Source organism: Mustela lutreola, chromosome 1 (assembly GCF_030435805.1).
Source record: "Mustela lutreola isolate mMusLut2 chromosome 1, mMusLut2.pri, whole genome shotgun sequence".
NCBI lineage: Eukaryota > Metazoa > Chordata > Mammalia > Carnivora > Mustelidae > Mustela > Mustela lutreola.
The window spans coordinates 32,550,621-32,577,490 of record NC_081290.1 but is presented as its reverse complement, the minus strand read 5'-3'; the positions used below and the strand labels follow the sequence as shown (position 1 = coordinate 32,577,490).

Here is a 26,870-nt window from a genome sequence, read left to right as displayed (position 1 = left end):
GCTGGACATGCAACCAACTGAGCCACCCAGGTGCCTCTGACCTTTACATTTTGAAAGTATGTGCTTTCTTTCACCCCAGGCTCTACAACATTAGGGGAGCACCTGAGCATGACCATAGATATATAGCAGTGTTGTCCAATAGGAGTTTTTGAGATCATAGAAATGTTTCTATGCTGTCCAGTATAGGAGCACCTAACTACATGTGGTTGTTGAGCACTTGAAATTTGAGGACATGAACTCTTAATCTTTTTATTTATTTATTTATTTTTGACAGAGAGAAAGATTACAAGTAGGCAAAGCAGCTGCCAGAGAGAGAGGGGGAAGCAGACTCCCTGCTGAGCAGATAGCCCGATGCGAGGCTCGATCCCAGGACCCTGAGATCATGACCTGGGCGGAAGGCAAAGGCTTAACCTACTGAACCACCCAGGTGCCCCTATCTTATTTAATTTTAATTAATTTAAATTTAATATCTACACATGCCTAATAGTCACCATTTTGGATGGCCTGTTTCTCTTCCCAAGCATCCTTCTGATGCTGGATACCAGTTGGGTTCAGGTTTCCTTCAATAGCAACTCCATTTCTCTGTCCGTGGTACCTCGGTCCAGGTCAGGTGTAAGGACCTACTGGCCTCTGCTGGAGTTACACCTTGTTTGATTCCATCTTGCAATCCTTTCTTAGTTCAAGTGAACGCCTTCAGTTTCTCCTGATGTTGGTTGATTTGCATTCCTGTTCTGGTCTAGTTCTGGTGTGTTGTTTTGGTATCAACTATATACTACTTGACCTCAGGACCTTCCATTTTGAAACTCAAGAGCCTCCTTCCCCCCACTTTTTTGTCTCAACAAAATAAAACTCACATACCACTGGCTTTGGCTTTCAAAATAAAATTGCAAATCAGTGGCTTTGGCTTTCAAAACTGCTGCTTCTGGTGAGGATTTAAAAAGTCTATATTTTGAACACAAAAAACCTTTCCCAAGTCTGAAAATTGATTGCTTCTTACTCTTAGCTTTCCTGTGATATAATTCTAACTCTTTTCAAGGTTATATGAATTCCTTTCACTCTCTCCATAAAGACTCACAAACAATGTCTAAGAAGGAAAGTGTTAACTTTAATATTTCATGATAAATTATTACAAAGGAAAAGCAGTAGAATTGTTTCTGTGTGTTCATACAAGCCATCATGCTTCTGCTCCAACTTGCCCACCACTGTGGTAGGAGAGTGAAGTTGAGGCTACTTAATATAGATATGGAAAGAGGTGGATGAGGTCAGATATACTGCGTGTGAACAACACTGTCAGGGGTCACTGGGGTGTGGGTATGTGCTACTCTCCCACGCTAAAACTTAGGAACTCCTTGAAAATAGCATGAGCCCCAAACAAAAGTATGAAGGAAGTAAGTGAAGGTTTCTTTAATCCCTCCATCCTCTGGTCTGAACTGCTCAGACGACATGTCCTGCTCAGATCACAGAATTTTTACAGTTCTTCTCATTCTCCCACTCATCAACCTATAGCACTGATATTCTATCTGGGAGACAGACACTACATTATAAACACACACACAGGGGCACCTGGGTGGCTCAGTGGTTTAAGCCGCTGCCTTCGGCTCAGGTCATGATCTCAGGGTGCTGGGATCGAGTCCCACATCGGGCTCTCTGCTCAGCGGGGAGCCTGCTTCCCTCTGTCTCTCTCTGTCTGCCTCTCCGTCTACTTGTGATTTCTCTCTGTTAAATAAATAAATAAAATCTTAAAAAAAAAATAAAAAAATAAACACACACACACACACACACACAAATTGTCCCAAGGACAATGAATACTAAGAAAGAGTGCTATCAGAGAAAATCATGGTGTTTTAGAGGAAAGGCTTAATGTGCACTAGTATTTACATGAGCATACAAATGTTGGGTAGGGCTTGGATAGCTAGAGAATGGGAGGAAGAAAATTCTAGGCAAAGTCCCATAGGAGGCAGAGAGCCAGGTGTGTTAAGGGAAGGGAAGAAGCATAGTTGCTTCAGGCAGACTGAGTAATGGCAGAGTGATGGGAAAGGTGAAGTTGGAGAGGTGGGGGAAAGCCCAGGACTTGTTTAGAAGTTGGGCTGTTCTTGGAGGTGCAGTGGGGAAACTTGAAGGGTGTTAGGGAGGTGGTAGAGTTTTAACAGGATCATATTCACATCCTACAGAGGTGACTCTGGCTGCTATCTGGAGAAAAGGAGGAGGGAGTAGGGGACAAGAGGAGGTGAAAATCCACCTGGGAGGCCACTGAAAGAATAGAGCCAAGAAGGGTCATGGGTTGGATCAGGTGCTACCAGTGGAGATGGAGAGAACTGGACACGTTCAGGACACATTTAAGAGCAGTTTTAAATCTTAAGCCTGTTAACCTTTGGGGCCAGATAATTCTTTGTTGTGGGCCTTTCCAGCTGATTGTAGGATTTTTAGCAGCATCCCTGGCCTCTTCCTCTGTTGGTGGCTCTTCTTGCTCCTGTTGTAGGAACCAAAACTGTTTTCAACAGAGAGGTATTCCTTCTTTATTCTTTGGGGACAAAATCTCCCCTAACTGACAAGTACTATTTCAGAGAGACAGTTCATAGGAATGGACAATGGATTAGATGTGGGGAATCAAAGTGTGGGAAATATCATGAACGACATTGGTTTCAACAAGCAGATGCATGGGTGTTGATTAATGGAAATGCAGCAATTTGCGAAGGAGAATATTTGGGATCGTGTGTATAAATACCAGGAGTTCATTTTAGCTATGGTAAATCCAGATGTCTGAAGGGAAGAAGCAAGGAGATGTAGTTGCTTTCACGCGTGAAGAGATTTTAGCTGGAAATATGAAGAGCCGTGATCACCGATGGAGAGAGTGCAAAAAGAACCAACAAGGCCTGGGGACTGAACAAAGAAGAACTCTAATAGTCACAAAAATGTTAAAGAAAAAATAAAACCCAGCATGTTTCAATAAGTAGGTGGTAGGCGATATTAAATGTGTCTAAGAGTTCTAGTTGTATGGGGATTTAAAAGTGTCCACTGGCGTTGGCAGACATGGAGGTGACGAGGGGCCGAAGTCGTGATGGGGGGAGGTTGATGTCCAAGCAAAGCAGGAAAAGCAGCTAATTACAAGAGGGTGTGAAATCAGGGGGAGCTTTGTGAAAGAAGACAAATAGTGACTAAATATTGCTGGAAAATCCAGTGAAGAAAGGGAGAGGCTGAAGATATGGAGAGAAGGGTAATAACGGATTTGCTGAAGTCCTCTGGTGTACAGACACTATTGACTTTTACCCCAAAGGAGAAAGTTACTTTTATGGTAACAGAGTGAGAATAATAATGATGATGCTAATTATGATAGCTGACTTTTACTGAAGGCTTCCTGTGTGCCAGGCTGGTCCCAGGGTCTTATTTAATGGTCTCAGCAAACCTGTGAGGTCAACGCTATTCCTATTTTCACTGGAGAGATGAGAAAACAGCATTCAATAGGTTAACTGACGTGATCAGAGCTTAGAATTAGTAGAACTCATCTAGAATTCATGTTGAACCACCTAAGGCCAGAGCTTAAGCTCTTAACAGAAGCGGAAAAAAGAATCATGCCGGTTCACTTCACTTCCCAAATGATTGTTAAAGTCCATGAGCTCCTGGCTATTACCGTGGAGTTTTAGGACCAGCTTGATGTGAATCACTGTTACTTCTCACAATGAAATACTCTGTATTTCCTTATGCTTGACCCTATTTGGAAGTGGTAACTGGTGTTGTCTCATCTTTTAAATTTATTTATTTATTATATTGAATATATTGGGAAAAAAAAATATATATATATATATATATATTTGTTTAAGGAAATCTCCCTAACTAACAGGCGAGCTGATCTGGGCTCAAACAAGACTGACCTTGGAGTAGAAAATGCTACCAGGTGCTTGACTTGACTCCTCTCTTCAGGTACCCTTTTCTAGACTGGCCAGAAGAAAATGTGTTCCCTGCTCTGGGCAAGGTCCTGCTTGCCAGACCAGCTACGGATTCTTGCTACAGCCTTTCAGAGGCTAGTCACAGTGCTCTTGAAATTAGCTGGTGATCGACATAGAAGAAAATGCCTTTGGCTTGCTTGACCTTAGGCCTTTTGTTTATAATGCTAGCCTTACTCCTAAATTCTGGTGACCGGTTTGTTCTTACAAGCACGTGATCCCTGATATTTGACCATGGTATCAACCAGGGCCTGATCCATCTTGACTTTTGGTTTTCTCTTAAAATTTCCACATATGGTGTGAGTGTGTGTGTGTGTGTGTGTGTGTAGATGTATATGGTTGTGTTTATGGTTTAAGGATATTGTCGGACATCCCCAAGGCCTGTTATGACAAAATATAACCTTTGGCCATTTTCTGGAGACAAGTGAAAAAAAGCAGTTCAAAGTTTTATGTGGACAGATATATTTAAAACAGTGCCTTTTTAAAAATCTTACAATAGTCCTTGGGTAATTTGGTTCCTTTATTAGTTTTCAGTGTAATGACGCACAAATAAATTAGCATTTCTACCTCAACTGCCTCTTTGCAAAGAATAAAAGTTCTCATGTCAAGGTAAATAAAGAGGGAGGCAGGGGCCCAGAGAGAGTAGACAACATGGGAGCCGTACTGAGCAATTTATGTGCTGACACTTCCCTTTTATGTTAACAACAAAAAAGAAAAAAAAAAAAACTTTGCCACATGGTGAATGTGAAGAAAACACTTGTGTGGCTCAGTTGTTTGGTGTGTAGAAGTCCTTTAGTCACTAATTTCTTTCCAACCCCATATTCTGAAAGATTCCAGCTTTTGACATATCCCTGACTCCACACATGTGTAAAATGTAGTCATCGTCTTCCAGAGGTGAGGTCCGTCCTCTGTTTTGAGCTCCTGGGACCCACTACAGTTGCTAGGTCACAAGAAAGAATAAGCACCACGAGAGAAGTGTTTGAAGCCTATGGGGTAGGTGGAAATTGGGGAGTTTCTCAAGTCTTGTTAGCTGAAAGCCGTCTACATATAAATGTACATTTTTTCAAAGTTTTATTTATTTGAGAGAGAGAGAGAGCACAAGTGGGGGTAGCGGGTGGGGACAGAGGGAGAGAGAATCCTAGGCAGATTCACCACGGAGTCCGGAGCTGAAGCAGGGCTCGATCTCCCGGCCCTGAGATCTTCATCTGAGCTGAAATCAAGAGTCGGACACTTAACCAACTGAGCCACCCAGGTGCCCCAAATGTGCATTTATCTGTATAGATACACCCAGCCCTTAGACTTCACAGTTAGGTTTCTGGATTTTTCTTTCAATATTGAAGGGAGATGATCTGATCAGAGGGTTTTGTTTTCAGAAGCAGTCACAGGGCCTAGAGAGCAAGGGGCTTATCCTTGAGGGGCAGGTTATGGCTTTTGAAGCTACACCATTGAGCTGCACCTCACCCTTCAGGGCCTTCTGGCCTCCTGTCCCAGGAGAAAGCATTTTCCCTCGGGAATAAGTTGAAAGCTCATGACACACGAAAGCAGATGTAGGAGTTTAGAAAACTCAGCTGTGCCATGGCCAATGTTTGGAGACACCCAGGGGTCAATGAGCGAAGCAATATAGCGAATAAAATGTTGACCTTCCTCTCATTTTGAGCTGGAGCCTGATACCGCCCTGAGATTTTTGCTGTCCATGAAACCACATTTGAATCAGTAACTGGGAGCAGAGCCAGTTCAGTCATGTGCCTCTCTAAGTCCCAGCTGAGAGACTGACAGTAATGTGTTTTTGAGTGATTTAAGGAAACCCAGAGGACTGTTGACCAGGAGATCTCAACATTATTAGCTTCCTTCTGATCTGTCAGGGTTGCTAGTCAATTTTAGTTTTCCCCAGATTCTGTCTGATCTCTGAGGCCATGCTGGATGAGCTTCTAGACTTTCAGATTTGCACTGACTTCCACTTACATTTCTTTCTAAGACTTTAGAGGTCCATAAATTACCACAGGCTTTTGGTCCCAGAGCAGGCACAGCCCTCAGCTGAGATGAATGTGCTTGGTAAATGTGTGTGTTGATGAATTCGATTTTTGTAACTAGCCCTCCAGTTTTGGAAGAAATAAAAGGAAGCCTTATAGACATAAGGAGATAAAAATATACTTCATAAAATCAAAATGTTATTTATAAAAAAGAAAAATATTCCCATGATTTGGGTGTAAACTGGGCCTTCTTTTAAAAAATTGTAAATTTTATGGTGATTTACAGGGTTTTTGTAAAGTTTGACTTACTGTCTTCTCTGATCTTCGATGTAAACACCATTGCATTTAATCTCTATTTATTTAGTGATAACATTTGGTTGTTAAGTCACATTTCTGGATTTCTTGTGTCAGCAGCTTCATTAACCTCAACGTTCCAGGTCCTAACTCTTATCTGTTGGTGTAGTAAACTGTTGTGACCGATGTAGCCATATTCCAACACTGATTGCATTAACAAAACCATAGAGTAGTTGGAAGACAATGTTAATGTTGGATGTTAAACAAGTTATCTAAATTCTCAGTGGTGTTGTTACAGGGTTTCTTTGTCTCTGATGTCCCTGGTCCTTGCTAACACTGCTTCACTTCGAAGAATGGAGAGGTGGACCAGACTAAGAGTAGGGGGCAGCAAAGCAAGTTTATTGAGTGATAGTAAGTTTATTGAGCCATACTATAAAGCTCCTGAAGAGGGAGGAGATCTGAGAGGTGTTCTGATTTGGCATGTAGATCTAGGAGTTTTATGGGCTTCTTGGTGGGCTGTTATAATCTGATTAACCTTCGAGGTGCCTGTCACCGAATCAGGTTTTCATCATCTATCTATCACATGGGAAAGGGTGGAGGGCTCCTTCCAGGGTGGTGTAAAATTTTTTAAGGGTAGTTTCCTCTTAGTGGGGGGCCCTTCATTAGTGTCCTGGAAAAAATGCCCATTATGTTTGACACAGTGTTAAAATGTGATTTGACTGCAACAGGCTGAGTGACCTCGGACAACATTTTTTAAACCTATTTGATTCTTAGTTTCAATATCTGTACATTGGGGGAAAATATTTCACTTCTACAGTATCATTTATTCACCTCCCAAATGTTAAACTGAGTAGCTGCTCTGTGCTAGGCACTGTTCTAACCATTGGGATACAGTGGTGAATAAGAAACACACGGTCTCTGTCCTCACGAAGCTTGCCTTCTGGTGGGGGAAGGCAGACAATAAATAATCAAATAAACCAGTTCTGAGAGTCTTAATTGTTATACAGTAAGAATGCCTTGGCAGATAGAGGCAGCCCTGCATCAGACAGGGTAATCGGGGCAGGCTTTCCGGAGGGTAAGGCTGACCAGAATGATAAAATGGCACTAGCCTTGTGAAGGCTGGAGGGCAGGAGTGTTCTGTGCTGGGGAGTAGAAAATGCAAAGGCCCTGAAGTAGGACAGAGCATTTTATTTTATTTACCTATTTTTTTAGATTTTTATTTATTTATTTGACAGACAGAGATCACAAGTAAGCAGAGATGCAGGCAAAGAGAGAGAGAGAGAGAGCGAGGAGGAAGCAGGCTCCCCACTGAGCAGAGAACCCGATGTGAGGCTCAATCCCAGGACCCTGAGAATGACCTGAGCTGAAGGCAGAGGTTCTAACCCCCTGAGCCACCCAAGTACCCCAGGACAGAGTATTTTAAAAAACAAAAGACTGGCTTTACGGGATGGCAAAGTTCCAACCACGTAATGTGTTTGAGCCATTGTAAGGATTTGGATATTCTCTAAGTGCTCTGGAAATCACCAGAGACTGTAAGAAGTGTAATTACATGGTATGATCTGTATTTTTAAAAGTGAGCTGCTCTGTAGAAAATGGACTATGGCACAGATGTTAAGAACGATAGCAGGAAGAACAATTAGGAAGCTTAGGCTGTATTCCAGGTAAGATGGTGATAGCTGGGACGAGTGAAGAAGTAGCAATGGAAATGGAGATAAAAAGATGGATTTGGAGGGGCACCTGGGTGGCTCAGTGGGTTAAGCCGCTGCCTTCGGCTCAGGTCATGATCTCAGGGTCCTGGGATCGAGTCCCGCATCGGGCTCTCTGCTCAGCAGGGAGCCTGCTTCCTCCTCTCTCTCTCTGCCTGCCTCTGCCTACTTGTGATCTCTCTCTGTCAAAAAATAAATAAAATCTTAAAAAAAAAAAGATGGATTTGGGATACATTTTGAAGGTAGAAATGATAAAGCCTGCTGATAGGTTGAGGGGGAGGGGCTCAAGGGAGATAGCTGGGGTAGTTCCTTGGTGTTTGGTTTGACAAGAAGAATCAATCAAATGAGGCAAGACTCTAGGAGAAGAAGCTGGTTTGGACAAAGAAACCAGGAGTTCAGTTTGGATATGTTAAGTTCAAGTTGCTTGTTAGGATTCAAGTAGAGATATCGAATATGTATATAGGAGTAAACTGTAGACTATGCCACCTGGAGCTTAGGGCAGAGCTCTGGGCTAGAGACGCAAGTTTGGGACTCACTAGCTTTGCTAGGAGAGAGGACTCAAGGAGAAAGAATGAACGGAGAACAGAAATGGTCCAGCATGAGCCCTGGGGCTCTCCAGCACCAAGATGCCGCATTGACCAGAGGGAGTCAGTGGGTGTTGTTCTCGCTAAATCCCGCAAGGACGACAAGAAGCCTGGTTCGGTGTTAATGCTTCATCTCGTTTATTTAATGCTTCATCCCTCGTTTATTTCATCAACTTCCTTAACTTATATGTGGCAGGGTGACCAATAAGGGGCCAAGCAATGGGGAGAGCCAATGAGAGTCCTGTTACTATGCTGATTAAATTTGAAACAGCCAATGACTATGTCCTCCTTTAGGCGGGCTTCACCAGAAAGTTCGTTGTTTACTTGCAGCGTATTTTGCTGGCAGTGAGCCAAGTGCCATCTTGTAATGGTGGGGACTTTCCCGGCTGGAGGCGGTCCCCGACATCTCCCCCTTTTTTGTTTTATGGCAGAGATCATGCCTGTCTTAGGTTGTCAGTAGCAGAAAACATCCTTACCCATCATCAGACACAAGATATCAATGATCTCTGTCCTGTCTTAGGTTGGTATGTTTCTCTACTGATCTTACCCGTCTTTGACTACCGATCTAGCATGCTTAGCCATATCTGGGGAGATGTCCCAGCCTCTACTGACATAAGGGCTTGTAGTATAGCTCGGCTCTGCTCTTGCTGCTGTGTTCTCCATTGGCGAACTTTTCTGAATAGAAGCAGAATGCCAATAAGAAGGAGGACAAGAAGACCAACTGTGCCAGCCCATTGTTTGGTGAACTGGAACATATTGCTGAATGTTTGAAATGGCTCTGGGAGGGAAGCTGGTTGCACACATGTCCTGTGGGAAAACACAAATGGAACCTCTGCTCCAGATTAATACAGGATCTGGGCCTTTCCATTATCCCATAAGGATATCCTTCCAAAGAACTAAGGGCTTGGGGGAAGAATCCATATGGGCTGAATGTCTTTCAGCTGCTGCTTGACCGTTTTTATCGAGCGTCAAAAAATTTAAAAATTTAACAGTGTGCCATTGGCCTTTAGAAGGTCCTTTAGGGAACCCTCTAACCTCGACTTTGACAGTCCAGATCCCATAATTAGAATCCCAACCTAATGGCTGTTCCGCGTATACTCGCCGCTAAATCCCGGCTCTAAGGCTGCCCTGCTTCTTATTGTGGACTTGTACAAGTTTCCCACCACCTTTGTCATGGTTCTACCCCACTTACCTGCGGACTTCTCCCTTGCAAGGTTTTTCTATTTTTCTTAATATTTCCCGGGTTTCGACACCATTTGTCGTTCTCGCTAAATCCCACAAGGACAACAAGAAGCCTGGTTCGGTGTTAATGCTTCATCTCGTTTATTTAATGCTTCATCCCTCGTTTATTTCATCAACTTCCTCAGCTTATATGAGGCAGGGTGACCAATAAGGGGCCAAGCAATGGGGAGAGCCAATGAGAGTCCTGTTACTGTGCTGATTAAATTTGAAACAGCCAATGACTATGTCCTCCTTTAGGGGGGCCTCACCAGAAAGTTCATTGTTTACTTGTAGTGTATTTTGCTGGCAGTGAGCCAAGCGCCATCTTGTAATGGTGGGGACTTTGCCGGCCGGAGGCGGTCCCCGACAAGTGGGAGAGTTGGAAGAGGAGTAGTTGGGAGAGGGAAGACACAAGAACATTTTGATACATCCAGCGAGAGGTTAACTGTATTTGCTGCTGCTGAGGGGTAAATACGAGGATAGAAAAGTGACGCTGGACAAGAGCATTCACCAGAGCAATGGGGACAGAGGCCATACTGGGGTGGATTGTTAAGAGAGTTATAATCCACACAAAGCAAGTATCTGGGATACATATGTGCTTAATATATGGTAAAAATTACTGAGAAAGGACTTGGTGTTCGATTTCACGGATCACCTATAAAACCCATTCTTCTTGCCTCCTTCCCCCATCCCCTAATTCCTTTGCTTGGAAGATCCCTCACCACCACCCCTCCCCCCTCGCCCAATTTTAAGTTTTCCACTCTCCCGTATTCAGGGGATGAGCCATTATTAGTCCAGGTCATTCTTGGTGATGTCATTCCTTCTGTCAGTGACTAGTTTAGAGCTAAGTGTGCAACCTAACCCTGGCTAGTGGGATCTCAGGGGCAGCCTGGTGTGGGCTCTTACAAAGAGGGCTCTGCTAATAAACGGATACTCCCAGGAAGAAATGCCCCTCTCCTTCATAGTATTGGTGCCTCTTTTTGGAATCTCTGGAATGGCTGCCACCATATGCCTCGCGACTGGTAGAGGAGCCCTCATGGATAAAGCTATGGATGGCAGAGGGGAAATATGGAAATCATTTGTGTACAACTGGCTCTTAGTCTTATGGCAGAACAAAGACAATCTTCAAATAATAAGTGTTTCTCTGGATACAAATATCACACACACCGCTCTGGATGAATGCCGATATTACTACAAATTACCTAGTACCTCTAGACACTGTTCTAAGCTTTCCTTATTACTGTGCAGCTGGGTAAACTGAGACCAGGCGAAGTGAAGTGATTGATCTGGGGGTATCTGGCCAGTAGGATGTAGAGTGAGGATCCCGCCCCCACCCCGCCCCACTGCGGTCATCATTACTAAACAGGGCGTCTGCAAATAAAAACGCGTTTGTTAGCTATCTGTACTTAAAATGATGGGTTGTTTTTAGATTATTTCCTTATAGACAGCTGATTTGAGGCTGAGTCAACCAGTGAGCCTGGGAATGACGAGGAAGTGTGTGTCAGCAATCTTTGGTCAGGGTACACACCGGAAATGCCTGAGTCCAGTTTCCAAAGATTAGCATAAAGGAACACCTGAGTTGTTTACATTGCTAATTTTAAAACACATACAAAGTAAAAATAACTACAGTTAATTTAGAACTTAGTATCTATCTTGTATTCAGGGCTTTAGGTACATTGTTTCTCCAAATCCTCGTGGAATCTTGATCCTTGAGAAGATATTTTATACAATTTATCATCGCAGAAAGTAAACTGTGGAGAGTTTAAGTGCTTTGCTCCATGCTATTGGATTTTAATCCAGGTTTGTCTCATTCCAGAGGCCACACCTTTGACTAGCAAATGAATGCATTAAATTTTAACTAAAATTATGGCATAATCCTGGAGGCTGTCTAGCACATGGAGGTAGCATATCATCTGTAAAAGGGTCTGTGCATAGAGAAAATCCTTGGAGGCAGGATATGAGATCAACAGTAATGTTAAGAATTATAGTTAATTTTAGTTTTCTTTGTATATCTTTGTTATTAAAAGAAAAACTGATAAGTAGTTGGGTTTTTTTTTTTTTTTTTCAAATCATATTTTTTCGTCTACAGATTTGGTGACTGGAGGCTGGACAGAGATGTATTTTTTGAGATCCCATAGGATCCCTTTGCTCCCAACCCCCTGGCCAATTGGGCTGTTGTTCCTTTCTTTTCCATTCTAGCTTCAAGGACATTTCTAGGTGAGGAGATATTCACTTCTCCTCTTTTTGCTTACAAAACCTGTTCAGGATTTGTAACAAGGGTTGCTTGTTTTGTTTTTGTTTTGTAAATCACAAATGTCTTCCCTCCATCTGGGTGGGCAAGACTGAGAATCAAATTTTTCATGTCTTTGCCTCTCTGCTCCTAAAAAAATTCCAAAGACAAACAGAAACCAATTGCCCTGCTGTTTATTTTGGGTTGGGTTGATTGGTACATTAAATAAGTGAAAGCAGTGTTTTCTTCTTTCATCATCTGTAGATAAAAGAGGCGTGTGTGTGTTGAGTTGTGGGAGTTCCTTTTCTATGAACTCTAACTAATGCCACATACTTAAGCACCAGAACATTGGATGATTACTTAGTAAACAACTTGAATCACCTCTCGGATTTCTACTACATCAGTATTTGCAAAGCAAACAGAACCTTGATAAGACCCAGGCTGATTGCAAAATGAATTTCCTGTATATGTTGCCAACAACTCTTTTTTCCTGACAGTCCAGTTACATTTTGCAGGTTTGTATTGCTTTTCAGGATTTGCATTCTGCCACCTTCGTATAAAACTTTGAAAGATATTTACAGAATGCTGTTAGTAATAGCGTGAAACGCAGGAGGCCAGGTTGGAATGAAAATCTTCTGCAAGAAATTCAAGGGAACATTTTAGAACTGAATAGTATTTCATACAGGAAATGACAGTCCTTCTTGTGATAAGAGCTGAAATACTATCAAATTTAAGTGATTGTGTTCTAAGGCATTAAAATTCCATGCAATATCCTGAAATCTGAATTAGAAAGTGGATATTTAATGAACGACACTGCCTTTCACAGCCATCTTTCTTTCAAATGTACTGTTTTGTTAGATCTTTAAAAGCACATTTTTTTTAAAAGTTAAATTCAGATCTATTAACATATTGGCTGTTTTTCCTTATTAATACATTGGCAGTTTGGGTCATTAAATTGTTTTTCTTGTTTCCGCTTTCGGTTTATAGCACAAACCAGCACAGCTTCTAAGAAAGAGTGTTCTTTTTTTTTCTTTCTCACTCGGGTTTTATGCTGAAATCATTCTCAAAGTGAAGAGATTACCAGAGGAATCTAAAAACTGGCTCTGTCTAAAGTGCCTGATTGTCTTGCCTCACTCAGAGGTAATGACCCATTCTTTGTCCCTTCAGGAAGAAAGGAAATGCCTGCCCACGGTCCTGCAATGATGTGTGTGGTGGGCAGGCCTAGAGAGGTTAGCTCAAAGGTTTATGTAAATTCTCTCTATAACTTGTAGGTAGAGAAATGAACTTTTGATCATAAGCATTAATTTTGCAATATCAAGAACACTTTTAGGGCACCTGGGTGGCTCTTGATTCTCAGGTCATGATCTCAGGATGGAGCCTTGCATCAGGCTCTGTGCCTGGTGTGGCACATAGCTATGTCACACCACAAAAACTTCCAGGATTTAAAAATCTGGGTGCATTTTTATCAACATTTTTTGTGCATATCAACACACAAACATATTTATATATGTAATTTAAATTTGGCCCTGTTTAAAATTTTGTTTCCTTTTGTGTGTGTGTGTGTGTATAGTACTATTTCACAAGCATTTTCTTATTTTCTCAATAAATACTTGGAAATATTTTATTTTTTTATTTTTATTTTTATTTTTTTTTTTTAAAGATTTTATTTATTATTTATTTGACAGAGAGAGAGAAATCACAAGTAGGCAGAGAGTCAGGCAGAGAGAGAGAGAAGCAGGCTCCCGCTGAGCAAAGAGCCCGATGCGGGGCTCGATCCCAGGACACTGAGATCATGACCTGAGCCGAAGGCAGTGGCTTAATCCACTGAGCCACCCAGGCGCCCCAATACTTGGAAATATTTTAAATGGCTATGTGCTATTTCACTGTACAGAATGTAACATTTAAGCATGAGCCAGTATTTGTAACTATTTATAAATTTTAGGGCATTTAGGAGTTCACCATTTTTCCTGTTATAAGTCATTTTGCAGTGTATAAATTTTAAGGCATTTAGGAGTTCACCATTTTTCCCATTATAAGTCATTCTGCAGTGTATATAATGGCTACTATTTATATAGCATCAACTGTGTGGCAGGTCTTTCTTACCACTTTACATGTATTAAGGACATGAATCCTTCCAGCAGAGCTTAGAGCTGGGTAATATGATGATGTTCATTTTATAATAGGGGAACCAGGCATAGAGAATTTGGCTAACTTCCGAGTCTACACTCCTGGCAGTCAGTGGAACTAGAACCCAATCTGAGCAGCCAGACTCAGAAGTCCCCAGCATAGAATTTTCAATTCATCCCAGTATTTTCTGAAGTATAGATTTCTAGAAGCATAATTCATGGATGAAAAGATATAAATTTACTGGGGCGCTTAACTAGCTTAGAGAAAGGCTGTACTAATCTGTATTTTCATATCACATTATAAGGAAGCTTGTTTCACGACATTGTTATCATCCTTGAGTCATCACTTAGGCAAAAATCTTTGGTCAGTCTGGTAGGTGAAATTTAGTATTTTATGTTGCTTTATGTACGTTTCTTCTGAGCCCAGTGTTTTAGGCTACAGAGGACGGTCTCTAGTTGATCTGTGTTCAAACCTGGGCGGTGTCTTTGTACAGGGTGGTTTATGTGAATTAAGTGAATCAGTTCTGGTTCTTCTAGAATAGAACTTGTATACAGAAAGCACTAGATAGCTGCAGGTTATATTCTTATTTGTAAGACTGTAGGCTGTGTTGGGGTTCAGACACACTATCCCCAAACACGGCATGCTGGATACTCCAAGCTGAAGGAATCTGAGAAAATGGCAGTGCTGGAAGGACTCTCCGGTGTCCCCTTCCTCCCCAGAGCAGGTCCTTAGACCCGGTTGTGAGAGGTGTGCTCCCCGTACCTGAAGAAAGAAAAGAGCAGCATTGTGGTCTCTGACGCCCGAGAGTGGGACACCTAGAGGAATTGGAAATGGCTGGCCGTTTCAAGTTTTGCCCAGTTTATTACCTTTGGCTCATACCCCTTTGTTCTATCACATTTTTTCCATGACTTTTTCCATCAAACATAGTGTAAAAGCACTCAGGGTTAACCATTTCTTTGGGTCTTTATTTTATGAAGACCCTGTATATCGTGTAACATATATATTCAGTACATTTGTATGATCTTCTCTCCCTCAGCGTACAGTCAGTCTGATTAGAGAGCCCCAGTTGAAGGATCTACATACATAGATCCTTTTCTCCCTTACATAGTAAGATGAACATTATTTCCTGTGTTGGTTGGCTGTTTGTATGTTTCCTTTGTACATTTCCCGTTTGGGTACATTCCCAAAATGAGTACATGGACTCATTTTCAGAAGATTCATAGACAGAAGATTCTCTACAACATTCCTTTAACATAGTACTGCAGTATTTTCATTAAGAGGGAAAAGAGACTCGGTATTGATTGAATCAGACGTTGCATTTGAATGGAACTCGTAAAATAGTGTGCATTTAAGGATTATAATACTATGAAAGAACACCTCCCTTTGGTTCAGTAATCAATGTGTAGACCAGAGCATGCATTGCTTTTGCAATTTAAAAAGAAAGGTAATGGAAAGAGTCAGGTTTCGGTGGAACACAAAATACAACAAACACATTTCATTACAGAGCTCAGAGGACTGTGTAACCATCTCTTCGAATTACAAAATCAATCGTGAGTTGGACATTCGGGGATGAAAACACCAAAATGCTGCAGCTGCTTACTAGTTTGGGGAGGAATGTGCTTCGTGTATAATTAATAGAGGTAAGCCATTACAGAGAACAAAAAAATAAAATTAAATCAAGTAAGCATACCTATCAACTGCTGGGAAGAGGTGAAATAGGGTGTGAATCATTTTATTTTGGCTGAAAGTCTCATGCTTTGATAATTATAGTGTGAGGCTTTATATCCAATCTCCTGTGAAGCTGAGCATCTTCCTTAAGTTAAAGAAACATTAGATGTGACATTAAAGCAATCAATAGAACTAGCGTGAACCTAGAGCCAAAACATTTAAAGCAGAAAAGGAAAAAAGCCAGATTGGTAGATCTGCACAATGTACACGAAAGCCAACAAATTCTTGTTTAATTGGGTGTATGCAGAAAGGCATTGAACTCACAGTTAGCGAGGAAGAAACCCAAGGAATGGGGAAGGAAGGGTCCATTACTAGATTATTAACAGTAGTAACAAGGGTGGCAGTGGGTATTGGAGTGTGTTCTTTGGGCATACACTGTGCAGGGCACTTAACGTACAATACTTCTTTAACCACCAGCACAACTCGGGAGGGGAGTATTATGGTCTTCCCAGGGGCCCACAGCTATTGATGGACATAGTGGATCTTCCAAGGCGTGTCTCTCTTCAAAGTCTGTAGTCTTAACCACTTGGAGATATTGCCACAGCCTTCCCTAACCCCATTATTTTTGGCTCTTCTCCATTTCTGCCCGTTATTCATTCATGCCCGTATTCATTATATATCACAATAGTTACAGCGTTCTTAATATAGGCTAAGCCCTGTGCTAACATGCCCTTCACATAACGAAGGGAATCTGATGGCAGTGTTTCTGCCATCCGTGGAACTTGATCAGAGGAGACGAAGAATTGCAGTCTCCTGATAATCACCATCATCAGAAAGCATTTATTAAGTGCCTCCAAAGTGCCAGACCCATTTCTAGGCACGGTCCTTGCAGTCTGTATAATTTTGGCTGCAATGCTTTACTCTCGTGTTATCCCCTCTGCTTTGCATGTAAGGAAACTGGGGCTCAGAGACATTGCACAGTTGGTTCAAATTGCAGTCAGTGTGACGTGCCCGATCTGGGATTCCAGCCCCAGCTGCGGGAGCTCTCCTGCTTCATTACTGCATCACGCTGCCTTATTCCCATGCCCTTGAATGCTTTAGTCGATTTCATGTCAGAAACTAATTCTCAGTGCCACCATCTTCTCTATTTTTCCCACTGCCCTGTTGCTGCTCTGCTAGTCACTAATGTTGCCAGAATTCTCCACAGATAGGGTCATTTTTGTACAAAGTAATGTGTTCAGAATTATGTGTTAATACTGGTCTCTACCAGCCCCTATCCACACCTCCTGCCAGAAACACACACACACACACATACACACACACACACATTTGCACACACACACTTGAGTGTGCATGTGTGCACCTGCATGCACGCACGCGCGCACACACACACACACACCCCTTTACCATAAGGGCATGCATTAAATGAACTAATATTCAATATACTAATTAAACAGTTTCCAGAGAAGTCAGACCATGGCAGCTTTTTGCTTTCAAGACACATCTATGCAAATTCCGAGCAATTTTCAACTGCAGCCGCATTAGCCATAATGCCTCTAAATCAGTCTTCTTTTTAGGAGGCCTCATAATCTTGGGTGCTGTGACGCAGCTTAGACCCATCTTTCCAAATCATTTCAATCACTCCTATAAATGTGTCATAAGCATATGCTAGCTCTGGCAAAGTGATAAATCTTCCCTCTACTGTAAACTATATGCTGAGACTTGTATCTGTTTAAGGAATATATGGGCTATAAGAAGCAGCTCTGTCTTTATATGCTATGGGTCCTTTGAAGAGTGTTAAAATATTTCAACAGTAAGTATCTTAATTGAACATGTAATTCTGATATGGTAGGGTACCTACTTGGGGGTACAGTTGGTGGACATCCTCTTCAGGTGTTAACACTGTTGTCTTGCTGCATGACCTAAGACAAGTTACTCAATTTCTCTCTAAGTCCAAATTTACTTTTCTTAGAGTGGGGATGATATCTTTAGTGACTTTAATACCAAGCCAAAAATTCTATGGCATACTTCCCATCGATTGGTTGAGTCTATGTCCCCTGCTTTTGAAATGGGTGGGCTTGTGACTGCTTGAGCAATAGAATAGTGAGGTGATACCATGTGACTTCATGAGGGTTGTGTGGCTGCCATCTTGCTCATAGGAACACTTGCTCTTGGAGCTCTGTACATCCATGTAAGAAGTCTTGATATCCTCAGTGCACCAAGTACTATGGTTAACAGTCTCAAATGAGCCCAGGTTTCCATCCTTCTCCACCAAGGTGCTTGACATGAAAGTGTGACCATCTTGGGCCTTTCAGACCTGCCCATCTGTCAGCCAGATAGCACTGAGCAACTTTCATTTACATCATGTAGAAGTTTCACCCAGCTAAATTCTGCCTTGATTTCTGGCCCATGAAATCATAAAGTATAATAATAATTGTTGCTTTAAGCCACTGTGTTTGGATAAGGAAAACACTGTTTCATCCTTTGTGAAGGTTATTGTAGGACTCTTAGCTCAGGGCCTGACTTGCAGTAAACAATCAATGTTAGCTCTTATTTTAATTTATTGAGCATCTACTGTGATTGCAAAACTGAATAAAGTGTTTTGAGGCATAGAAAAGCAAACACACACACTTTGCTCTTATAGATTTGGAAGTGGCAGGGAAAATGGATACATATGAGAAGATAATGTACATACCATTTGCGTAGTAAATATTATAACTGTCAAAAGAGTTCTAAGAAAGGTGAGGGAATCACTGTGAAGAAAGTGGCCCTTGCACTCTGCAACTGAGGCATCATCTTCAGGGAGAGAAAGGGAGTATTTATTTGTTCATACAGAGACTGCGTAAGATAGTTTATTTGATTTGGGACAAGGGGTTGTATTTGAATTCCCATTTTATAGATTAAAAGATGAGAGAGGTGATGTGTATTTTTTTTATTTCTAAGATATATTTTTTAATTTTTATAAGAGAAAAAGGACTTTTAATTGATTAAAAATATAACATATTAAGACCATTGGGGATGCAAAAAAAATCCTGTAGAAACACATATGTACACTAGTCTATGCAACCACACATAGGATATAAAGAATTCTATTTATGACAGAATATATCTTTGCTTCCAAGCTACTAAGTACCATTTATAATATTTTTCTATGTATTATTATATAACAAGAGCAACTCAATAGATTCCAAACTCCCAAAATGGTACAAGCCACAGTATTTAACATGCAGCACGAGAGTAGACATTAAAAACTAAAATATAAACACAAGAAAATTTGCTATTAGAAGGCACTATCTTAAAACACTCTTGGGTGAAACAGAAATCAAAACTGCAGAGCACCTGGGTGACTTAGTTGGTTAAGCATCTGACTTTGACTCAGGTCATGATCCTGGGGTCCTGGGATCGAGTCCCACATGGGGCTCTGCACTTAGTGGGGAGTCTGCTTCTCCCTCTCTTTTTGCCCCTCCCCCTGCTCTCTCTCTCTCAAATAAATAAATACATTCTTTAAGAAAATCAAAATTGCAACTACGTGTTGGATATGTCCTATATCTTGATCAACATGGTGATTTCATGTGTACATATGGGTGTGTTTATAGTTGGGTTCTTTCCATAAGAAGTTCCATGGACTTCTGTTTCCAATTTGTGTTCTTCCCTTACAACTATGATTGTTTCATTATTTCTCAGAGATTTTTGTTAGAAAGTTTGATTATAACCCCCTCTTCACCCTGTTGGAAAGGGAGGGATTGCCACCCTAGAGTTATTGGGGTGGTGGGACACAAAGCAAAGGATGGCTGAGGTCAAGAGTAGTTCACAGAGGGAAGGGGCACACCACACACTCTGCAGGACCACACAGATTTGTGCTCAGGAGCAGAGTAAACAATTGGGGGGCTGTGGGATTTATAGACTTTACAGAATCAGCAATGACTCCTGGTTCCTATGGGAGGGTATAACTTAGCTGATTTGAATAATTCCAAGGGTTTATTGGGAAATGAAAACTACTACTCAGGGATAATCAAGAACCATGCTGGTCTTTTTGGCAAGGAGGGTCTTTAGGCTAGGCAACCTTAGTACAGGAATAGATGGGGAGGGGAACCTGTGTTTAGGCTGTTGGAGGCTCTCGTGATTTTACCAGATATGTAAATTTTATTTTATTTTATTTATTATTTTTTTTAAGATTTTATTTATTTATTTGACAGAGAGAGATCACAAGTAGGCAAAGAGGCAGGCAGAAAGAGAGAGAGGAGGAAGCAGGCTCCCTGCTGAGCAGAGAGCCCGATGCGGGACTCGATCCCAGGACCCTGAGATCATGACCTGAGCCGAAGGCAGCGGCTTAACCCACTGAGCCACCCAGGCGCCCAAGATATGTAAATTTTAAAAGGAGCACGTGATACTGAGGTTTACTTATCAGCCCTACACCACAATATAACTAGCTTAGGATGCCAAAGTCAATGAAAAGGGGAGCTTGGATTTGAACCCAAGTGTGTCTGGACCCAGGTCTGTTCACCTGGCTCAAAGGCTATGCACTGTATGCAAATGAAAGAGAGAGCAAGTATATGAAGACAACTGAGTGAGAGCTGCTTCTTTTTTGTGCACTCTTTCATTGAATTTAATCTGATTGCAAGGCACCCAATATCCTGAGAATGCTCATGGGTATTTTATGACAGTGATAAACGATGTTACCATTGGTGGAAGGGTACACAGGTGAAGGGTATGCACGATTACTTTTGTAACTTTCTGTGAGTCAATAATTATTTCAAAATTAAATATTAAAAACAGTGCTCCTGGAGCCCAAGATTCTAAACAATGGTCCTAGATTTGGAGATAGTTGCTGTAATCACTATAGGGCAGTAGAGCTGGAGTTGATCTTGCAATGATTGGTCTAACACTTTTCACTCTTTCACATTTCATGTCCTTGTGTCCTTCCATATCAGCCCAATTCCATGGTAATTACTAAAGTCATTCTTTTGCACACACTCCTAATTCCTTGACTCTTTTATAGTCTTTGGAGTCACTGGCTAAGCCCTAGCCCTGGTTGAATCCAACTCTGCTTCTGCTGTGTCCTTACCTGAAGACCTGGGTCTTGCTGAAGAAAATGACACCAGGATGGCTGGGATCATTTTAAACTCATGACCCTGAACCTCTAATCGTCCCTCAGTGCTACTTGATACCATAGAATGTATGTTTATGTCCCTCCCCAAATTCCTATGTTTAAATGCGACTCTCAGTGTAATGGTATTCAGGAAGGGGGACATTTAGGAGGTGATTAGGTCATAAGGGTGAAGCTCTCATGAATGAGATTAGCGCCATTATAAAAGAGACCCCACAGAGCTCTCTCACCACTTTTACCATGGGAAGACACAGCGAAAAGATGCTGTCTGTGAACCAGGAAGTAAACCTCACCAGACACTGAATCTGCTGACATCTTGCTTTGGATTTTCTAGTCTTCAGGATAATGAGAAATAAATTTCCATTGTTCATAAGCCACCATATTCTCTTTTAGCCATCCAAGTGGACTAAAACACCTGGCAATTACTCTTCACGTCTCATTTTCCTTAATGTCAAATGTATATACATTCTCTTCTTTCCTCAAAGCTCCAGCATCTCCTTTCCTGACCCCATACTTGGCTTTTTACGTCACTGTTCAAATTAATGGAACTGGGAAAGAACGTCAGCAAGCTCCTAGGACTAGCCTTTTACCCACAGATTTTACCTCTCTTCCCATTGGTGTAATTGAGCTTTGCGAGCTAAGTGAGACACACTCCTCTGCCAGTGTGTTAGACTCAGTCCCCTCCCACTCAATGCTCAAGGACAAGGACAAGGACAATGCTTGAGCAATTATCCTCTCTGTCTTCTAGACCGTCACTTTCCCACTCAAGTAGATTATTCCCATCCACATTCAAATGTCATTACTTCTTCCATCTAACGAATAACTTTCTGTGCCCACTTTACCCTCTGACTTCCTGTTCCTCTTGCAACAAAACATTTTGAAAGGATTTTTCAGATACACAAACTCTAAATCTTCCTCTGTGTCTTTTGAATTCAAACCAAACAGTCTTTGGGCCCAGGTACTTCATGTCATGGTCATCAATGACATTTCACCGCTAAATTTAGGGGTCCATTGGCCTGTCAGCAGCATTTGATAAGCTTAATCCCTCATTCTTTCTTGACATACTTTCTCAACTTGGCTTCTAGCACAGTGTCTCCTGGGATTCCTCCTGTACCAGTAATTGCTCCCTTCTCAATCTCTTTTGCTGGTTTCTTTCCCTCTATATCATGTCTTAATGATAGAGTGCTCCCCATCTCAGTTTCGAAACTCTTCTCTCTCTCTCTCTCTCTGTCTCTGTCTGTCTATATTCATGTCCTTGGTGATCTTCATCAATTTTATGGTTTCAAATACTGAGAATGTGCTGGGACCCTCAAAATTTATAGCTCCAGCTTGGATCTCTCCCCTGTGCTTTAATTCCAGAGTCATATGTCAAGATTTCTACTTTGTCTGATAGGAAGATCAAATGTAACATATCCAAAGCCAAAGATCCCAATGTTTCTCCCAAGTTTCAGTGTTTTGCAGTTTCCTCCTACTCCGTTAACAGAAACCCCACAAAACTCTCTTTTCCTCACACTTGTCATTAAGTTGGTCAGAAAATGGTTTTGGCCCTACCTTGAAAAATGTACTCTAACCTGACAGATTCTCACCCCTCCACTGTCACCACTCTTGTTCAAACTGCCATTGTAGATTATTGCAGAAGTTCTCTGTGTGGGAAAAAGTCCTGTGCTCTACCTCATAGCCTCTCAACCTAAGTTCTTACTCCAGCCATTGCTTCCACACCTGGCTGCTTGTTAAGTGTGATCTAGTGGTAGCTCCCCTCAAATTATCTCTAGCTTTCTCATCTCTTGATTTCCTCCAGAGCTTCTTTGCCTCTCCTAAGTGTGATATCCATGGGAACTTCCCTCATTCTTTTGCTTTCCATTTTCAGATCTGGAAGTTAAAGAGAATTATGTCTCCATGGGACGACACCTGACCAATAGGGAATGAGAAAAATGGTGGGAAAAAAACGCCCTCTTTCATCTTTTGAGTGGACAGTTCTGAGTATCAGCTTTGAGGCTTCCCTGCATGGAATCCCACTTGCTCACAGCAGCTAGCTTTGTAAAGACATTCACTGGTTCTGGTTCCCTGTTTTATTCTTCTCAGGGGCCCAGTTCTTTCCTTTGGGGTCACTTTACAAAATAAGCTATCTGTGGGCAGCCATTGTGTCAAACATTGCTTTTGGGGAAATGCAGGCTAAGCTTCCTTCTAGTTGGTCTCCTTCTTCCATTCTTGCTCCATGCAGTCTCATCTCAGCTGAACAACTGAAGTGATTCCTTTTAAAACATTGATCTAATTATCCCACTTCTCTGTTTACAGTATCTAATGGCTTCCCATCTTACACAGAGTCAAAGTGGAAAAGCATTGTAATCCCTTCATAGGCCCTACTAAATCCATCCTTTCTGATTTTATGCCACCTGATCTACCTTCATGTTATCTACTGGTCTCTTCCGTCTGGTATCCCTGTCCTCTTTGCTGTTCCTTGAACACCCTAGGCATGCTTCTACCTCAGGAGCCTTGAACTTTTCCTCTTCCCCTTTTCCTCCAGTTCCCTGCATGGCTCACGTCCCTCCCCTCCTTCAGATCCTTACTCAGATGTTACCTTCTCAAGAAGGTCTACCCTAGACAGTCTGTGTAAAATTGGAAACTTTATTTGCCAACATGATATTTTCTTTGCTTATTTTGTCTTTCTCCATAGCATTCATTTAACAATTAATATTTAATTATTTTAGTATGTTATTTTCTTTTTTAGTCTATTTCCATGAGGATGTAAGCTCTAGGAAGGCAGGGAATTTTGCCCATTTTCTTCATCCTGTATCTTTAGTGCCAAAAATAGTGTCTGGCATGGAGTAAACATTTAATGTATATGTGTTAAATGAATGAATGAATGAATAAATAGTCTTCTTTTTGGTGTTTCAGGCATCTAGGCAGCTATAAAGATGGTCACATTAAAGGCAATAGATGTATTCTTTCCTAATCTTTATCTTTTATTCTGTTTATAGTGTCTCCCAAACTCAGAAGTCTGAGTAGAACCAACATACAATAGGAAACTATGGAAGGCTCTGATATTTATTAACTACTGAATGAAGATTTTTTAAAAAAATTTTGTTTATTTTTTATTTTTAAATTTAATTTAATTTTTTCAGTGTTCCAAGAGTCATTGTTTATGCACCACACCCAGTGCTCCAGGCAATACGTGCCCTCCTTAAGTGCTTTCCAAAGTGGAAAAGCATTGGGGGCTTACCCAACCCCCCACTTCCCTCCCCTCCAAAAGCCTCAGTTTGTTTCTGAGTCCAGAGTCTCTCGTGCTTCATCTCCCCCTCCGATTTCCCTCAATTCACTTTTCCTTTCCTTCTCCTAATGTCCTCCGTGTTATTTCTTATGCACCACAAGTAAGTGAAACCATATGATAATTGGCTCTCTCTGCTTGACTTATTTCACTGAGCATAATCTCTTCCAGTCCCATCCATGTTGATATAAACGTTCGGTATTCATCTTTTCTGATGGAGGCAAAATACTCCATTGTATATATGGACCATATCTTTATCCATTCGTCTATGACTCTGCAATTGCACTGCTGGGTATTTACTGCAGAGATATAGATGTGGTGAATGTAGTTTTTTTTAAGGTCACTTGGAGAGGTAGAACTAAGTAGAAGGAAGAGTATTCATTATAGACATTATTCGATTTGGGGATATCTTCTACTTAGGTAGAAGATTCAATTGTGTAAATGAAGTGACAGAAGGCAATGAAGATGTAACTGTCCAAATGTCTTGATTACATTATTATGACTGAAATCCACTAGTAGAGATACATAGGCATTGCAATTTCTGCTAACATTGAATACCTGGGAGATATAACAGGCAATTATCAGTGATTTTCATGCAATTATAAATTGGTGCTAATAATATTTCTACTCTAGTTTTGCCACATTCATTTTATTAATACAGTTCTTTTTGTTCAATTTATTATTCTTCCTTGGCTAATTCAAATACCATCAAAAAAGAAAATTCACACCACGCTTCCCCTCAAAAACATACTCTTTTTTAGTTAATTACTGTCATTGTATTTAGCAAGCAAGCTATTGCTGCAAAAAATGCTAAGATTTTTATGGCAAAATTTTTTGAACCTAGGGCAACTGTAAATCTCAATTACATTGTCACAAAATTGTCTATATTTATAATTAAATTTGAAAATTAGAGCCAGTAATTTGGATCTGATTCATTTGAGATATATTTATTTATGTCTTCCTAATATTTAGGACATACTGGCCATTCATTAGAACTTCTCTCAGTATCATTTGCCACTGATTGGGAACTTCTGAATTCAGCTTGTTTTACCAATCTAGACCTACTTTGCAATGTATCCAAAGTAACTTTATTTTATATGGGTTATAAGTAGTGAATGAAAGCAAGCATAAGTTAATGTTTTTGGCTTGAAGTACAGAATATTTCAGAACATCAATTTTCTTAGTGTGTGGTTCTAATGATATTATATAAAGGCAGTTGGTCTAAAAATGCTATTTTTTCTTAAAGGAGATAGCAGGCAAAAACAACGTCATAAAAATACATTGTATTTGTATCCCATAATTCTTACAGATCATGTTAACTTCAGAATTTCTGCATAAGAACAGTATATAGTATTAATTTGGACTCAGGTCTTGCTCACTAACTAGCGGGAAAGCTCATACCCAGATCTTTTCCATTTGGACTGGTGGTTTTGTGAGTTTTTCACATGTGCTCTAAATATTCTCTTTCTAGAGAGAGAGTACTACAAGAATTGAGGGAAAAGTGGGTAGGGATGAGCACATTCCTAAAAGTGGGAACATTTACTGCTCAGTGCTGACATTACTATGTATTATTAAATATGCAGTGTTTTAGTTCCTGTGACCAGCACCTATCTTACCTCTCCTCTGCTTCCCAATAACCCATGCTTCACTTTTCAACTTGCTTTTAAAAGGACATCATCTTGGGCATGTGGGTGACTCAGTCCATTAAGCATTTGCCTTCGGTTTAGGTCTGATCCCAGGGTCCTGGGATCGAGTTCCATGTTGGACTCCCTGCTCAATGGGAAGCCTGCTTCTTCCTCTGCCTGCTGCTCCCCCTGCTCTCTCTCTCTCTCTTTGACAAATAAATAAATAAAAACTTTAAAGGATATCATCCTAATCTATATATATGAGGAGAGATAGTGGTGGAGACAGCTGGTGAAAAGTAGAATTAGGTAGAAACTAGGAGCAGGCAGAAGCAGGAGTCAGGTTGTATGAAGCCATATAGAAACTAGTGGAAAAAAGTCAAGTAAAGTGAAGGTCATAGAGGCAGAAAAGTTCAAACGGTGACAGGTTGTCCTGAATACACAGAGGCTCAGCCTTCTCGAGGTGACACTTGGGAAGTAGGTGGAGACTGTGGTGTGATATGCTTCTGACCTCAGTTTCCTATCCTCCTTGGGACCATGTGCTTGAAGCTCTGCTCTGCTCTTTAGAGAGTCTGTGTCCTTTCCAGGCCTGCAGTGTTCACACATCTCGTGGAGTCTTGGGCTGTCCTGGTCCCTTTTTTCCCCTACAGAATATTCTGGTTCAGGGTTCGAAATCTTGAGAGATTTGTTCCAGATATATGCCAAGGGATCAGTAGGTCCTACAGTGGAGTCCCCCTCTTCCAAACTAGTTCTATGAAACTTACATTGACTCAATGAGAAGAAATGGGAATTTCAGACAGATCAGAAAGGAGACAATTTGGATAGATAATTTGGTCTTTGATGCCTCCAGAATTCCATCTCATAAGAGATCGTTCTAAAGTGTTCAACATTCAGAGAAGAGATTTAGCTCGGAATCATAGGATTTTATAGCTAAAGAGGGATTATTTCTGCCAATACTTCCTAATCTCCTAATCGCTTCCTGTGCATGTCTCCACAGCAGGTGCTCACGTAGTGTTTGTTAACAAACAACATTGGCCGAGAAAGAAACGTTTCTGTTTTAGAATGACATCTGGTGTCAGTATTTGTGATGTGCACAACATAGCTGGTAAAATCCATAGTTGAAATAGAAGAGCAA

General features: G+C 41.1%; 1 protein-coding gene across 8 annotated transcripts in view; it reads left to right on the top strand.

The window, feature by feature from the left end:
- GRXCR1 (glutaredoxin and cysteine rich domain containing 1) overlaps positions 1–26,870 on the top strand; it is a 327,600-nt gene that overhangs the window by 130,898 nt on the left and 169,832 nt on the right. For 5 of the 8 annotated variants that reach the window (XR_009350873.1, XR_009350876.1, XR_009350877.1 and 2 more), the window contains exon 5: positions 15,578–15,713. The exons of the other annotated variants lie outside the window; for them this stretch is intronic. The gene's annotated coding sequence lies outside the window, so the exon portion shown is untranslated. The remainder of the gene's footprint in view (positions 1–15,577; positions 15,714–26,870) is intronic. 8 annotated transcript variants of the gene reach the window in all.